The following is a 17,645-nucleotide window of genomic DNA, read 5'->3' on the forward strand; positions in this document are numbered from 1 at the left end:
GACATTGTACTCTTGCCAATCTGCATTGTGTGTGTTTCAGTAGCATATCTTACATTTACATGTTTTTAAAGTGGTTTGTGTAGACTGATAAAGCTCCATGAAATGTGGCCAACAAAAGATGTAACATTCTCTCAATGCATTACTGATGGTGAATTACAGTTGTTACTCAAATTTGAAGTACAGTCTCCTTCGTCATGCCAGAAATGTAAATTCTGTATGCTGAGATGGCTGCGTCAGGCTGCTTTGTACTACTATCCTTGATTGCTGTGCTCATTGGCTTTTGCTGATGTAGCCAATAGTATTTGCATGGAGAGTGGGAACCAAGAACTGGAAAGGCATTACTCTTGTCCACAACATGATTATGAGCATTCAGAGTAAGGAAAAAAAGTGACAGCCTTTTCATCCCGAATTCCTTATACATTGAGTCTCAGTATCAATCTTACTAATATTTGGACCATGGGAACATGTATTTTGATTTTAGTGCTAGTTCATAAGATTCCTCCAGTACGCTACGTGACATTTGATCAAGTGGGAGAAACTTGGATTTCTGGTGAGCTTAATGGTAATATTTCTCACACTAGAAGCACAAGGGACAATTTAGAAACTGCTCAAACAAATAGATCAAAATTGTAAGTTGTAATAAAGACAGTGTGTGAACAGGGAAAATACAGTAATTTTAGCATGCAAATAAGAGTTAGAAATGGAAGCTTCAATGAAAACACAACACATTTCTGAAATTTAAAGGAATAGAATAGGAAAAGATTGACACCAGAACTTTAAGGCCAGCAAATGTATCTTGGACTGTGCAGGTATCCAATATTCATCTTAGTTTCCTATATAGTCACTTAGAAGTGTAAGCATTTCAGTTAGGTTCGCCATGAATTGGCAAAGCATCTTTTCCTGGGTGACTTTAAGGACAGGCTTTGAATGTCTTCACATTTAAACTTACTTGCTTCTGGAGTTATATTGAGTATCTGAGAATTTACACTATCTAGGACTATATAGTGGCTGTGGGATGTAGTCTACTAATGGTAGTAGTCACACCCTGTACTTGGTTCATGAGCAATGTGTATATACACATAGCTGCCTGTAAGGTTCTGTATGAGCATATTTTTCTAAATTTTATCATTCTGATTATTATGTTTGTGGAGTGTACCTATGACACACTCCATCTGACTAGGAAAACTCGTGAAGGATCATGCCATTCATTTCGAAAAATTTTCTTTATTTTCTGTGGATTTTGTTGAGCAAAAATCAAAGGAAGAGGAATGCATTACACTTTGTAAGATTAATTTCATTTACTGTGAGGAGGGAATCTTCCTCTGTAACAACTAAATTTATGTGATCCTTTCATTTAAGGCACTACATATTTGACTGCGGAAAGTGAGCCTAAAGATTTATTGCTGATGGTTTTTTCAAACAGCTGTTTACCTATGTTGTCTTACTCTGGCACTCACAGAAGATCAGCTTGTCTTCCATGATCACACATTTTGTTGATTGTGTGACAATAAGAAATTACTAGTCACACATATTTACTTGGGTCCTCTGTGATTGGTGGAAGTTGACTAACTTTGTGCCACTCCGAAAAGTTTATGCTCATTGCCAATCTTGGCTATGTAACAGTATTTTCCACCAAAACAATAAGTAGCCATTGTGAATATAGTATTAATCCATGTGTGTTGTTGTGTGTAGTGATATTTGTAATATTTGTGAAGAATATTAACAGTGAACAAAGAGGCTGTACCAGGTCTTTCTGGCAACTCTCCATAAACTACCTTATCACTTCTGCGTCACATTAATCCATTACATGTTCATTTCTTTTGTAAGCTATAAGCTGGCTGCTCTGGGAAAAGGTGGTGGGACTTGTCTCAGCAGTGTGGTACGAGCTGATCACAAGCTCCTGTTCCCAGCACCCTCTGCTCAGGGGCTATGTAAAATTGTGTGATCAGTATACCAAAATGCTTCTGAAAATCGAGAGACACAGCATCAATCTGAGAACCATTGATTATCCAGGATTTCAGAAATTGTACAACTCAAGTTTGTACATCTCACAATTTTACTGAAAGAAATTAACAACAGTGACATATCTGTACTTTTACATATTACTCCCGTGATGCTTCCTAAGGCCTTGTACAATTGGCATTCTCATGGAGTCACAATGAATACTTTGTAACATTAGTGGTCTTCAGTAAACAGCCACTAGAAGTTCTGCTATGTCTGTTGCATAATTTTGTCTAAAACATCATCAGGTTGATAGGGCTTTATCAAGCACCTTTAAATGTGCCATGACTATTATAAAGTTACCTACACATATCATTTTTTTAAAAACTTGTAAACAACCCTTTTTCAACCATAATCTTGTACTTTACATCTTTGTAGTTAATGGAAATAAAAATAGTTCTGTGAAGTAATTAACATCTTATGATGCAAAGAAAGGGAAGCAGTATTACCTTTGACAGAACAAAATTATTAAACAAAGGAAAGTCCAGGTTAGAATACCAAAACTTTTGGGAAGAATTGATTGCTACTCATCGTAAAGATGACATGTTAAGTTGCAAAGAGTTGCTGTGACCAAGAGCAAAGCGGACAACCCTGTTGCATAACATGCAGCTGAACATTACATGATTGATTTCAATAGCTGCTTCACAACCCAGGCCATCGGGATCCCCCCCTCCATCACTAGCTTCTCTGAACTGTGCAGATGGGCGTTATCTGTACAATACATTCTCTGCTCCTGAAATCATTGTGGCCTCAACCTACAGTAACCTAATGTCGCCACACCCTATCCTATCACCTCCTCCCAACTCATGGCCCCTCAACCTCATTGTGTACTGCTCTCTGCCAATGCACCCACCAATCTTTTCCCTTTGTCTCCCACTGCTTTCTATCCCCCCCACCCCCCGCCCCTAGTCCCTGCATGCTCCATAAGGCAACACTGTTTCCTCTTCCTCCACTCGTATCCTGCTAATCCTGCTATCCCTCCTCCTTCCATGCTCCACTGTGCATCATGGCTCCTATTTTACGTGTTTGTTTGTCTGGTCTGAGCAGGCAGAGGCAGCATTCGTGTGTGTGTGTGTGTGTGTGTGTGTGTGTGTGTGTGTGTTTGTGTGTGTGTGTGTGTGTGTGTGTGTGTGTGTGTGTGTGTGTGAGGTGTGTTTGTTTATGTGAATATTTTTTGTGAAGGCTTTGGCTGAAAGGCTAATGTGTAACACTCTTTTTGTTGTGCCTGTCTGCAACTAAATGTGTCATCTTTAGAGTGAGAACAAAATTATTGTTGCTTTAGAATAAGTATTAAAGTTAGTGAAAGGATTAAAAAGGGAAAAAAATCTAAGCTTGGACATACAGGATTAATCTTTTTCTTCAAAGTGATATGGCTGCAATCCACAGGACATATCATCTTATTAAAGTAGATATAATAAATGTAAATATTTAGGAGTAAATGGGACCACTCACCAAACAGCTGAAGTTTTGACTCATTGACAGGCACTCATAAAAGCAAAATAACACTTCCTAGATTTCAGAATAAATCGTTTGTCAAGATAGAGTACAAATCTCTCTCTCTCTCTCTCTCTCTCTCTCTCTCTCTCTCTCTCTCTCTCCTCTATAGCTTTGCCTGCTCCCCCCTCCCTCCTTGACCATAAACTTTGTGCCCCTACATAGTGATGGTTGGACTAACTATGCCAGGTACTCTAGCTCAATAAAGGATTTATTCTGAAGGCTAGCAAATTTTCTTTGTTTTGTGTGTCCTAACGTTTCTGGTATTTGGAAAGAAGTAAAAGTTATTATATTTCTTTTTCTAATGTAGACTACAATTTACTTAAAAGTCTAAATGTTGTCAGGGATTTGTAATGAGATTAAAAGTTATTAAATACTCTCTGTTAAGAGACGCACAGACATCGGTCAGGCAATATCTACAGCTACAAGATTACCCTTAAATTTACAATTAAGTGCCTGGCGAAAGGTTAATTGGACTATCTTCAAGCTACTTCTCTGCCATTCCACTCTCGAACAGCATGTGAGAAAAATGATTACCTAAGTAAAATGAATAAACAAATAATCATGCCTCATTGCTTATGACTTGCTGTGTAGAAACAATAAACTCTAATTTGGCAGTAATTTTGCTCAGTTAACTAAGTAACTATGCACCTGCATGCCATGAAAGCTCACATTCGCCAGATAGTGATGCTTGAACTAATGATAAACAAGAAAGTTAATAGTGAATGTGAATCTTCTTCAGAGGAACATTTGGTTGGCTTGGATGCAGTACTGATCTGTTTTTGTTGATGTTAAAAACTGCCTAATTTCAAACTGTGTGCTTTGTAAATTTGACATTTTGGCCACGTGTGTTGTAATCTTAGACATTTGATCTTATCACAGATTCGGACCAAATATTGTCAGTCCCTTGCATTACAAAGAACTTGAGTAGTAACAGTTTTAAGCAAGGTGTGTGAATATTTATAGTACAATGAAAATTTGTGGAAAATCTTTAATTTAACATTATCCTGGGAAGAACACAATTTTGTATTTGTCAAAGTAATAATGGTTAGAGCAAATTAGAAAAGGACAAGTAGAAAAGTACACCAAACACTTAGCTATCAGACTGGTATTGCTTGCAGAAATAGAAAATTAGAAGACAGATACAGAAAAAGCTAGTGAAAAAATGTAGAAATATTGTGGGAAATGGGAATCTCTCAGACTTCTTGATCAAGAGATCAATGCACACAACAAACAGATGTATAAGTAGTAGTTAAAAAACTCGTGGCTGGAAGCTTAACATGCAGGTAGAAATGAAACGTGCAAGATGATGATGGGAAATGGGCAGGAGAGAGAGAGAGAGAGAGAGAGAGAGAGAGAGAGAAATTTACTTATTTAGAGAAAGAAAATCTTAAGCAGCAGTGAGAACTGGAAAAGCAAAGAGCTGAAGCAAATATATAAAGTGTAAAAGAAAGCTGAGGATGATGACTGAGAGAAAACTAACAATGATTAAAATTAACCTGATGATGAGAACAAACATAATGTTAGCGTTTCATTTCCCATGTGTGGAGCTCAGAGACAAAGGGGTGTAATAACAATGCTTTTTGTATCCTGTAGATGGGAACAAACTCTCCAACACATTTAACTCTTTACATTTGTGTGATGTCACATTGTTAATATGCTGCTGAAAAAAAAATGAGGTGCCCAGGAGACATAGCCATATTTCATGTAAAATAAGGGAAAGGCAAGTACTCACTTATTGCAAATCCATGCATGGAGCACAGTAACACACAGCAGAAAGCAGGACTGAGACAAGCTTTCAAGCACCAACTGTTTGCCGAGCAATAGTACTCACATTCACATACAAAACCATACAGACACTCAAATGCACTCTCCAGTGTCCATGACAAGACTAACTGCCATTGCTACAATAGTGTGCATTTTGGCATCTATGTGGTTGTGTGTGTGTGTGTGTGTGTGTGTGTGTGTGTGTGTGTGTGTGTGTGTGTGTGAATATCTGTACTATTGCTGGAAAAAGAGCTAGTGCTTGAAAGGTAGTGTGAATACTGTTTCCTATTGTATATTGCTGTGCTCCACACATTGCAGGCAAGTGGCTGCCTTTCTCTTATTTTATGTATCGCTCCATCCAGGAATTTCCATTATTATCTAACTTTGTACATGTACACACCATCAATGTGGAAATGATTTAGAACTGCAATTCTCTGTGACAGGTAGAATGACCTCCAGAGTGCATTACTGTTATTCATGCTTAGTGTTGTCACTAGACCTGGTAGGGTACATAAGGGGCATCAGATGTTGAATCACTACTGTGAAGTACTGTATATAGACAAGACACATACCTGTGTAAGGCAGCTTTATCAGCACCTAACATTATTTGAAAGAGGTGTCATGGTCGGTTTTCTTTTGGATGGCTGGTTGAATTGTACAATATCCAAATTCATGAGTCATTTGAATGTAACTGTGACCCAATGTTGGACTGCATGGAAACATGAGGGCAGGTGTGCTCATCAAGAAGGTTCTGGTTGACCAAGTCTGCCTGTGCACCAGGCACATTGTAACCCCTTCACATCTTCATCTGACATCCAAGAACAATTAATGGACTCCGAGCAACATTTTGTGTCATCCTGCACCACTGGTTGAAGAGTAGCAGCAGGAACAACATCTGGACTACTGTGTCATCTGTAGGCTGCCATTAACACAACAACACAAATGGCCGCATTTGAAGTGACACTTTGATCGTAGGCATGTACTATTGATGAATGGCATCAGATTGTGTTCAGTGATGAGTCACATATCTGCACTGCCCCAGATGATCATTGTTGGTAAGTTTGGTGGTGACCCTGGGAGAGATCACATTATTCCAATGTTTTGGAGAGGCACAGCAGACACCTGGTGTCATAGTGTGGGAGGCATTGACTTCAGGTCACAGTTAGTAGTGACTGAAGGCATGCAGTTGGCACATTGGTACATTACACACACATCAACATCTTAATGTGTTATCTCTCATTAGACAATATTGTGGTGCCACTTTTAACAGGACTGTGCTCATCTGCAGATGGCACATACCTTTATCAGCTTTCTGCATGATGTTGAGATACTCTTGATCAATGATATCCCCAGATCCGTCCCCAATAGAACATGTGTGAGAAAATCTTAGATGTCCACTTCATCATGGTGCCAGTATCCAGGATATCAAGAACCAGTTACAACTATTGTGGGCCAGTTCAGAGAGAATATAATGGCTTTATGAGCCCTTCCCAATCCAGATGTCATGGGTTTCTTTTCTTATTGCCAGATACATAACACAGCAGTGATAACAGATGTCAGGTGTACACACTAGCTATTAATATTTAGTATTTATGTATAGTTTGGAGATAGTGGTATCTGATATGTGCTTGGGACTATGAAACTCGTAGCCAGTTACAAATGATGGTATCAGGAGAATCCTAGAGTGATGATTGCTGTATGATACTATGCTTTTTCAAAAGTCTTTTACAAGACATGCTTTGTGCAATGCGTTCTCGTTAAAACTTTTGTGAAATCTGAATTCTATATGTAATAACAAATAGATTGTAATTCTTTTCTTCTACATCTGACTCATTGTATTTTAATGAAGTTGATTCTAATCTTGTTTAAATATTATTGTCAAGAGATGTTAATTTTTCTAACTGCCTACATTTGCACAAAATGAAAAGATGAGGCAAAAGGTAAAAACTCTTTTAGAAAGTTGCTTTGAAATTAATGACAAGGGCACGGTGTAACACATGTTAGGAGTGAAATTTGAGAACAGTGAAGATGAAATAATTATTCTTTTTCCAGCAACTACTTGATAGATTTAGACTCCAAAATTCAAAGGGTGCCAAGGCCCTAACAGAAATGAAACTTAATATCCTTGATGAGAAATGTGTTGGGGAGGTTAAACACCTTCCGTATTGTGAGCTTGTTGGTGGACGCCTTTACATTTCATAGAAGACTGTACCAGACGAGCTTTCTCAGTGGCAAAGTTGTCACAATGTTGTTGAAAATGTAGTATGAACCACTGAAGTGCAGCAAAAAGGGTACTAAGACACAAACTCGCATATTATCTCACTGGTCAAATATTTGAGGCATTTGCTGATGCAGATTGGGCTAGTTGTATAGATGATCACAAAAGTATTATAAGATATGTAACATTACTGGCAGGATCTGTGGTGTACTGGAAGAATATGATAAACTGCTGTTGCTACGAGCACGATGGAAGCAGAATACATGTCAGTAGCAGTGTGCACAAGAGAGATGGTGTGGATGAGAGAATTACTGGAGAGCCTTAACCTGAAAAAACTGATTGGAGAATAAACATCAGTGGTATGTTAATCAAGCGGCAATCACATGCCCCAAGATTCACATAGACAAATCAGGAACAAAACATCACATCACCAGGGAGAAAGTAATGGATTGAACAATTGACATTCAGTACATTTCAACAGATAAAAACCGAGCAAACAAACCATTGAAGCAGAATATTTCTGAGTGTCATTGTTAGAAAATGCTATGTTTGAAATGATATACTTGGTTATTTTTAGATATCATTTCGAGGGGTGGAGTGTTAAGAGATAAACAGATGGAGAAGAGCTCCTTTATTTATTCCAGTCATTCCATTTTTATGATGCGACTGGGTTATCTTTGGCATTATTTAAAAAGACAGTCAAAGTGTTGTTATAGTGTTGCTCTGTTACCGCTCTGATGATGTATACAGTTTCTCCCTCAATAAATATAATGTCCATAGTACAAAATAGTTTTATTCCCCTGTGACATTTAGGAACAACCAAACAAGGACTCAGTGTAGAGGTAAGAGGCTTCAGTTACATGTCACCACAAAAAGTTTCCAAAAAGCAAATGGAATTGATAAAGATAGATCTATATAGTGCATTAGATGACAATAATTCAACTAAACATCTCATGTCCCATGAACTGGAAAAGCCAATCTTACTTCTAGTACCCAGTCACATAAAGAGAGAAGTTTTTTAAACAGTTTCAAGATGAAAATGAGTGATGTTAATGTTATAATGGTAAGATCGGACAAAGTGACTATGAAAACGAAGTGGAACATATCTTAAACCTTAGCATCTTCCAGAAAGACCCCACACAATCTTACAGTGGTAAAGTAAAACATATTATTATATATTGCAAAAGTGTAATATCTGACACTGATACATACTTTCTCACTGACATGAACCCTATAGCTCCCAGACTGTATGGCCTTTCTAAACTCCATAAAGGCAATATCTTAATCTGTCCTGTAGTGTCTTCATTCTTAGCTCCACATTACAAATTAGCCAGAGAGTTGAATAATCTGATCAACATCAAAGCTATGTTCTAACATACTCTTGGTGTTCTTAATTTGATTGGCTTAGTGATCAAGTTAAAAGATAGCCAAATCCCTTCCTAGTGCCAAGATAGGTTCTTTTGATTTCACCGGTATTTCCAGGAGTGCCTAGACATTCACATAGGCATAGTTGATAAATCAGGAATTTACCTAGTTATCACAGATGTCATAAGATGAGTAACACATATTTGCCAACACAAAATTATTTCTGCTCAATGGCAGGATATACAAACTGTTAGGTGGTATAGTTGTGAGAGTTCTCCTCAGTCCAGATAGTCCTAACAGAATTTTCTCCGTGGATAATTTTGAAAAATATTTCATGGAAAATAATCTAGTCCCTTCCAAGGTTGGATACTGGTTTAGGTGTATTAATGTGTTATGCTTATGGTGGGTAATACCAGACAACTAAAAACATTCCACAATCAGCAAAATTCAAAGCTAAGCCGAGTATCAAATTCACAGTGGAGTTTCGGGTAACTCCATAAATTATTTAGACCTGGCCATAGATAACAGTGATCATATTCACACTTTCAAAATTTACACTAAGCCTATCACCACTGACATTGTAATACCTGCTAATTCTCAACTCCCAGTGACCCACAAACATGGTGCCTTTCATTCCATGATATATTGCCTAATATCCATCCACATGAGTGATAACAACTTCAAAACTGAATTAAACACAATCAAATTGCGCGCGCGCGCACACACACACACACACACACACACACACACACACGCGCGCGCGCAATTCACACACACACACACACACACACACACACACACACACACACACACACACGCCCACAGTCTGTGGCAGCTGGGGCCAGACTCAAGCTCCAGCCACTAGAGACTATGGATATGTGTGTGTGTGTGTGTGTGTGTGGTGTCTGTTTTTCAGAAAGGTCTTGTTGGCCGAAAGCTTTCTGATAGTCTTTTCATTGTGTCTTTCTGCGACTCAGCATCTTCGCTATATGGTGAGTAGCAACTATCCTTTACATTATATTGTTAAATTAAAAATTTAGAAGCAGCACAATAAGCAATAGACCACAACCTGAGAAAGAGCACCAGCTGCACTGTCTTTAGATAGAGAAGGGTTGTGGAAGGTAGTGTGGAGGACGTCATGCCATGTGCACTAGCCTTGTGACCCACTGCCAGTGGCTTCTGGTGGCTGGCCTGTGTGGGTGCCATTGGCAGATTATTTGAATTGTAACACACCAGTGGACTGGTGCCATGGTGCACAGGTGACTCACCCACCTGGAACAATGTGAAACCTTTGGTATAGGCTAAGAAATGTTTTATCCAGGTTACTGATAGTTAACACAATTAACAAACTGACTTCCAAAGATAATTCAGATCAATACTCTGGATCAAACACTGAAATCTCCTGTTTAATTTTCCTTCTCTTACCATGGTCCCAGATCCCTCTTAACTCTCAGATAAGCCATAAGAAAGAAAAGTTCATCAATGCCAAGAGTTGCATTAGTGCTATGGTTGTATCTCAGAAATCAGTTAATTAATTAATACTGAGACACTCCAAACTTGATTCTTTAAAGAGTCCATAACTCAACCCTCCAGCTCATAAGAACACCATTATTCTAAAGAAGCAGACTCCAAACCATCAAGACGACTGACATTTTGCGTTTGAGTCTTACAAGCTTTCTAAGATTTTTCTGCTTCCAAAAATGTGGTTTTCATGATAACACACATTAATTGAATATGTTTCATTTGCAAGTGTGTCAAGGCATCAGAGCATTAGACCATCCGGAGACTTGACACAAATATTTGTTGATAAGAGATGTGTGGTATTATAAAGTCATACCCACACAATCTGTGCCATGCCACATGCAATGTGCAGCACAGAATGGTGGAGGCAGAATGGAGCAGTGTGTTTGTAGGCTAGCAGCATGGTTTCAGAGTGTAAGCATCCACGTGGGTGTATGTGTCAATAGAAACAGAAGATGAAACTCTGAAAATTGCAAATGTTACTTTCATAGATGTTTATCACCAGCTGAAGTTTGTCATCTGCTATCTCATAAGCAAAGTAATATGACTGACCAAGCAAGATGGACATAAAAAGCAGTCTAACAGAGGCAAAGAAGGCATTCCTGGCCAAAAGAAGCCTACTATTATCAAACATCAGCCTTAATTTGAGAAAGATATGGATGTACATTTGGAGCACAGCAGGATGTGGTGCTACAGGCGGATGGTGAAAATAATGTGGTCTGATAAGATAAGAAATGGGGAAGTTTTCCAAAGAATTGGAAAGGAGAGAAATGTGTTGAAAAAGCAGACAAAAAGAAAGGATAGCATGATAGGACATGTGCTAAGACATCAGTAAACAACTTCTGTTGTACCAGAGGGTAAAAACTGTAGGGGGAGGATGGAGATTTGGAATATATCTAACAAATAATTGATGACATTGGTTGCAAGTGCTACTTTGAAATGAAGCAGTTAGCACAGGAGAGGAATTTGTGGCAGGCTGCATCAAACCTGTTGGAACTCGGATGATGTCCTCAAAAAAAGTGATGCAAAGTTTGAAAATTTTTATTGTATTTCATCAGAAGACGTCAAAAGCTAGGTCAGTTTGAGCCAGTAATAAAGAAACAAGACCCTAATTGTAGAAATGCAGGATGTTATAAAGAAAGATGCTTCATTTCAAATTACCTTTTTGTACCATTGTAATGTAGGAGGTAAAATTATTAACAAATTTCTGCAAAGTGACTGATCTGGAAGCACACTATATCCTCCCTGAAAGGACAACTGTGCTACCTGATGTGGAGAATGTGTAGGTAAAGGAGTCAGGTGGATTGACAAGATCATTGTTCAGAATTGTACTGAACAGAATAGTTAATTGGATGGGAATCCGTAGCCGAACTTTTGCATGTTGAATAAAAACCACTGCAGATGTTGTTAATTTTTTATTAAAGGTGTGACCTGTTTTGTAATTTAAATTACATCATCAGGTGCAAATCTTAATATAAAAAAAGAAACAGACCATAAACAATATTACACAGAGACAATATTAGACTGATTAAGTGCTCAAGACTAAATACTTGCAGTACGGTGTTCGAGCCAATTTTACAGCCTGATCCCAAAACCTCCTTTAAATTTTGCAAAAAGTAATAGTCATGGATTAAAACACGGAAATGAAACTGGAACCTGTGAACAAATACGATGAGAAAAAAGATTGTAAAATGCACCGGAAAGGGGGAGGGAGAACAAAGTACAGTGTAAACTGTACCTCAGCTGAAGCCACACCAGGATGGTGTGACTGCCATTCGCGAACTGACAGGTTATCAAAATATAGGCCCCATGGGAAGTGGCACATGTGCAGATGAATGTGTAGCATCAGATAAACATTAAGAAAACTGTTGGGAAATAGGCATACAAAAGTAAACGTATTACTAAAGTTAGAAAATCTCAGCTGAATGACTCATAGACATAGCAATGCAAAGCATAGGACCTACTGTGGGTCATTTATAAACATAATATTTAGAATTTAAAAAAATTAATTCTTAGAATTTTGTAAAGAAAGATTCTGATGTGAAGGTTTTTGTTGCCTTGATCACATGTATATACACACAATAAAGGCTTTCTGTACATTTAATTAGTTGATCATTCTCCACCTGGTAATGTCAGCTATTTAACTTGCAATGTTTTTGAAAAAAATTAAAAAAAAAGTTTTTAAAATTTTTGTTCAGAAAGAAGAAGTGCCTTAGCAAGGCACCACATGTGAGGATGTAAGAGGGAAAGGGCGAATGGAACAGGCTATTTAAGTAATCAAAGTTAGCCAAAATGGCTTTCTGCCTTCATTCAGTTTGCGAATGAAGTGTTGATTGGAAGATTTTCTTAATGCACAAAAGATCTTAAGAAAGTTACCCATGTGTTCTGTGTGCAAACTTGAAGACAAGATGTAATACTAGAAACTGAGTCACCAGTTTCAGCAGAACTGGAAAGTGAACCAAAAATATATTCCTTAAACCTAACTTCAAAGGATCTTCCAGTCTGGCATATATACGAGGTGGAATCCAAAATTTTCGGGACTGGTGCTGCCATCTGGAAAGTAGGAATAGTAGATCTTTGCACCACTAAGTGGCAAGAGCTGAATATCTGATGAGTCAGTATGCAGAGTGGCATTCAGCTGGAAGGATGTGTTGTGTGTCCACATTGATTTCCGTAATACTCTGTGTTTGGTGTGTGGTGATTTTATGATGGATCCATGAACAGAACAGCGCATGTGGATCAAATTCTGTGTGAATCTCAGGAAAAGTGCTATGGAGATCCTTGCAATGATTCAACAAGTGTTTTGGAGACAGAGCATGAGCCGTACGCTTGTGTTAGAGTGACATGCTCGGTTCAGGGCCGGACATACAAACATCAAAGATGATGCTCACACTAGAAGGCCCGTTAGCCACACAATGCCAGACATTGTTGCCAAACGTCAACTATTGGTTCATGCTGATCAACATTGAACCATTCAAGACCTTGCGGATGAAGCTGGTATTGGTTATGGGACATGTAAACAAATGTTGACTGATGAATTGGGCATGCATCATATTGCCGCAGAATTTATGCCAAGGATCTTGACTGCCAATTAGAAGGCACAGCATGTTGAGGTGGGCACAGACCTTCGTCAGACTGCATCAAATGATCAAACCTTCTTGTCATGGGTTATCACTGGTGACAAGAGCTGGATTTATGGTTATGACCCAGAGACAAAGCAACAATCATCCCAGTGGAGGAGTCCGGGCTCTCCAAGACCCAAAAACGCGCGACAGGTGAAGAGCAAAGTGAAGAACATGATAATCGTTTTCTCTAATACCAAGGGAATTGTGCACAAAGAATTCGACCCACCCAACCAAACAATGAATTCCACATACTACTGTGATGTTTTGCAATGGCTCTGTGAAAACGTGCAACAACAACAGCCCAAACTTTGGCATCAAGGGAACTGGCTGCTGCATCACGACAACATGCCCTGTCACACGTCCTTGCGTCCTTGCTCACCAGGACCTTTGTGGCAGAAAACAACATGGTGGCTGTAACCCTTACCCCCGCCCCCCTTTACCCTACTCATCAGATTTGGCACCTTGTGACTTCGTGCTATTCCCAAAACTGAAACTCAAGTTGAAAGACACTCTAGAGAGGATTCAAGAAAGATCGCTGGCAGTGACAAACACCCTCAAAGGACAGGACTTCCAGACAATGTTTGACTAGTGGTAGAAGTACTGGAACTGATGTGTATGTGCGGATGGGAACTACTTCGAGGGTGATCGTGATCATTAGTCCAAAGGTAAGGTTTTCAACAGATGGCAGCACCAGTCCCAAAAATTTTTGATAGGACCAGTCTCAAAAATTTTGGATAGCACCTCGTACATAGACTGGCAATCATCACAGGTGATGTTCTAAACAACAGACAGCTTGTGGGACTCCAGTTTCATCCTCTCCCTGTGTTTAAATGTCATCCCATTATTCCTAGGAGTAGAATATGCTGGAACAATATCTTTTGTAGCCAACTGTATATCCACTCTATTTGAAACCATTTCGTACCTGTTGACCTTGGGCCAGAGCAGCCCTGTGGCTCTTTCCCTTTTTCTTTTTTAAAAGGCTCTTGTCAGTACTCAGGATGAAATCAGCATGGTACCCATTAGAATAAGCTATGCACTGGATGGCCCTATATTTGGGTTCATATGCCAATAAAGGGGTGCCATGTAATCTATAAATCATTGACCTGAAATCTGTCCCTTTATTCTTAGAGAGTGTAAGGAAGAGCTGTGAATAACAAAATCCATGGTTTCTGATTTCCTAAAAGTTTTATGTGCCAAACAGTTCCCTGACATAATGATTGATATGTTGAAAAATGATAAAGCCCATTTGCACCAGATGCTATTTGAAAACATTAAGATTATGTGATGTAGGAAATTTGTCATACTACAGTGAGAATTCTTATATGGAAAAAAAGACACTGTAGTACACAGGCAACTCACTGAAATTACAATGTTCTAAATCAGTCATAAAAATGTTAGCCAAAGAAATTGACAGGAGTGAATCTATAGTTCTGAACATAGATGTCATCATTAAACTTGAAATGTTGAAATTTAAAATGTAAATCCAGGAGCTGGAGTGTTCCTAACAATATTTTTAACCAGATCCGTGGGGATAGTGGAATACACGTTTTATTTACATTTTATTAGACAATGGTGTACCTGTGGGGGACATGTAGACCAGAAAGTTTGCTAACTCTGTACTTCGTCTTACACCCCCCCCCCCCCCCTCTCTCCCCTCTTTCCAGTGATTTTTATAATCATTTTTCTCATCCTATTTGTGCATAGGTCCCAGTTTGATTGCCACATTTTAGGCCATGACTATTGCTTTTTGTGAAATTTCTCAGATTTTATAGACAGGGTTAGGATCAGACTGTAAATGTGGTGGCTTCACCACTATAATGTAAGTATTCAGTCTTGGGAACACTTTTTATCACTGTGATGTGGCATTTGTTTATGATCTCTTTCTTCTTTTTATTCAGATTTGCACCTGATGATGTAATTTAAATTATGAAACTGGTCACGCCTTTAATAAAGCATTTACATCAGCTACTGGCTCAGCTGCGAGAAACACCATATAGAGTGCAGGTGAATGAACCTTTCTCTTAGGTGTACCAACACTGCTCAGAATTTGTTCATTGTTGCACACCAATGTATAGAATTGTGCAGTTTTCCATCTGCACCAGATGCACTGTCCAGTGCTGAACCCCTGTTTTTGATTTTGTATGGCACAATGTGATGTGTCCAGTGCAGATTCCCAGTGAGGAAAATTTTGTTTTTTCTGCATTACTGTTGAAACTACTCCCATCCAAACTAAGCATTAATTTCTGCAACTATGAAGAAGCATCAGTACAAAAAATAACTTGAACATTAATGTTTAAAATAACCTCAGCAGTTTATAATATCTTTCTAGAGAACACAGCAATAATCTGGCTTATTTTACTCGTGGGTAAGGAAAGTGGTCCAGTTTGATTTCAGCTATTTATTCATCTTTTTCTGTCGATTTCTGTGGAAAAGGTGTTCTTTGTCAAGAGATAGCCAGGCCTGAAATTTACAAGAATAGAGACAATGCATTGATTGTTAATTTCAATTTGTCTTCCTTTATGTCTTGGTTGGTTATCAGTTGCATATTATCTTAGAATAAAGTTTATTTCAAACAGTGTCATGTTGTTTAATATAACAGAAGATCACATTATAAAAGCTTTCACAGTCATGCACCATATGATACTAAAAAGTCTCTGCATTGTACTGTGCGAACAAAGTCAAATGGATGAGACAAAGAATTGTATTCCAACATGCGTTTTAAAGACAAGACATATATGCAGTCTATTTAACATCCAAGAACAAACTACTGTCTACGAACTGCTTGCAGAGAAGTAAGAAACTAAATCGTGCATTCTAGTAAGAATTTTTCTAGATTTATAACCTATGTACACCCACCAGAAAGTTCTGTATATCTCCATCATAATTTTAATTACTTTAGTGACATGTGGTTTTTCTTTTAGTGTAAATTTAGATCAAATGATGTTTTTTCGTGTGTGGGGAAATCAAAGATCAAAAATAGTTACAGTAGGTATGTTAAATAATTGCAGTTTAAATACGGAAGGCCCCAGAATGAAACATCTATAAAACACTGTTTACATATTGCAGTTTTTTGATTTTACAACAAATGAACATATTTTTCATAATGCCAAATTTATTTTTGTAATCAAACAGGAACTGCATAAATAATGGGTAATAATTTGTAGTCAGGAGCAGACTAAAAAAATGGTTTTTACACTTTTCCTTGACATCTGCTATGAGTTGAACAAATTAGTTGATGGGAAGTTACATTGTTTTCAGGAAACATTTGCCTTCAAAATAATGTTTCCATTTATTTTCTGTATTTTTAATGTGGAACTAATAAGATGACCAACTGTGTTTACATGTTGGTACTAACAGTAATGTTCTCATTAATAACAAACAAATAAGAAAAATGTTGTTGCTGAAAGTGCTCCGATGTTTCGTGAGCTTCAATAGGAGCTGAATATTGGTGCTTCCAAAACTAAAAATGTGTGAAAAATTTCAAATCTAAAAGTTGTGTGGAACAGTTTACTTTGTCTAACTAGCCAAAATCTTTTTTTTTTTTTTTTTTTTTTTTTACACTGTCTTCCTAAATTTTTAGTCACACAGTAATGTTTTGAAGTTCATGGCATGGAGGTACTATTCTGTGTCCCTAACATGCAATCTGATCCTCAGCTCATCCTGCAGTTTTATCTCCAGAAATCCTTCTCTCTGTCAATATTTCTCTGTCAACATTCTTCACTTTCTTATTGAGCCTAAAATGCTGTGCACTACTTTTGTGATTGCCAGCTCCAAGCATGTACAACAGATAGTTCTCTAGTGTGTAGATAAAGAAGTATTGCATGCATTCAGCATGAAGCAGTATGCTCTAAATAATGTAAAATGTACTTCCAGTTGCTGGTATAAAACCTTTTGCGTGTCACAAAATTCATATTTAAAGAAACATTAGCATTCATATACAATATTGGTAGCTCATTGTAATAGAAATTCTTTGACTAGATATCTTCTTTACTGTTAAAAATATTCATTTACAGGGTAAATGTCAAAATAATACCTTTCAGTTTTGTCTTGAGTGCTAAAGAGTGAAACGGCAATTTGATTTGTATAGTTGTGTAAATATATTTGGTTACGGTATAGATACTGCAATAATAGCCCTTCCAGAATTAAACAACAAA

General features: G+C 37.9%; 1 protein-coding gene across 2 annotated transcripts in view; it reads left to right on the plus strand.

Annotated features, from left to right (window-relative positions):
* The window catches only part of LOC126275312 (flotillin-1), a 151,607-nt gene that overhangs the window by 44,637 nt on the left and 89,325 nt on the right, over window positions 1-17,645 (plus strand). The gene's annotated exons all lie outside the window — the stretch shown is intronic.

This window comes from Schistocerca gregaria, chromosome 1, assembly GCF_023897955.1.
Source record: "Schistocerca gregaria isolate iqSchGreg1 chromosome 1, iqSchGreg1.2, whole genome shotgun sequence".
NCBI classification, from domain to species: domain Eukaryota; kingdom Metazoa; phylum Arthropoda; class Insecta; order Orthoptera; family Acrididae; genus Schistocerca; species Schistocerca gregaria.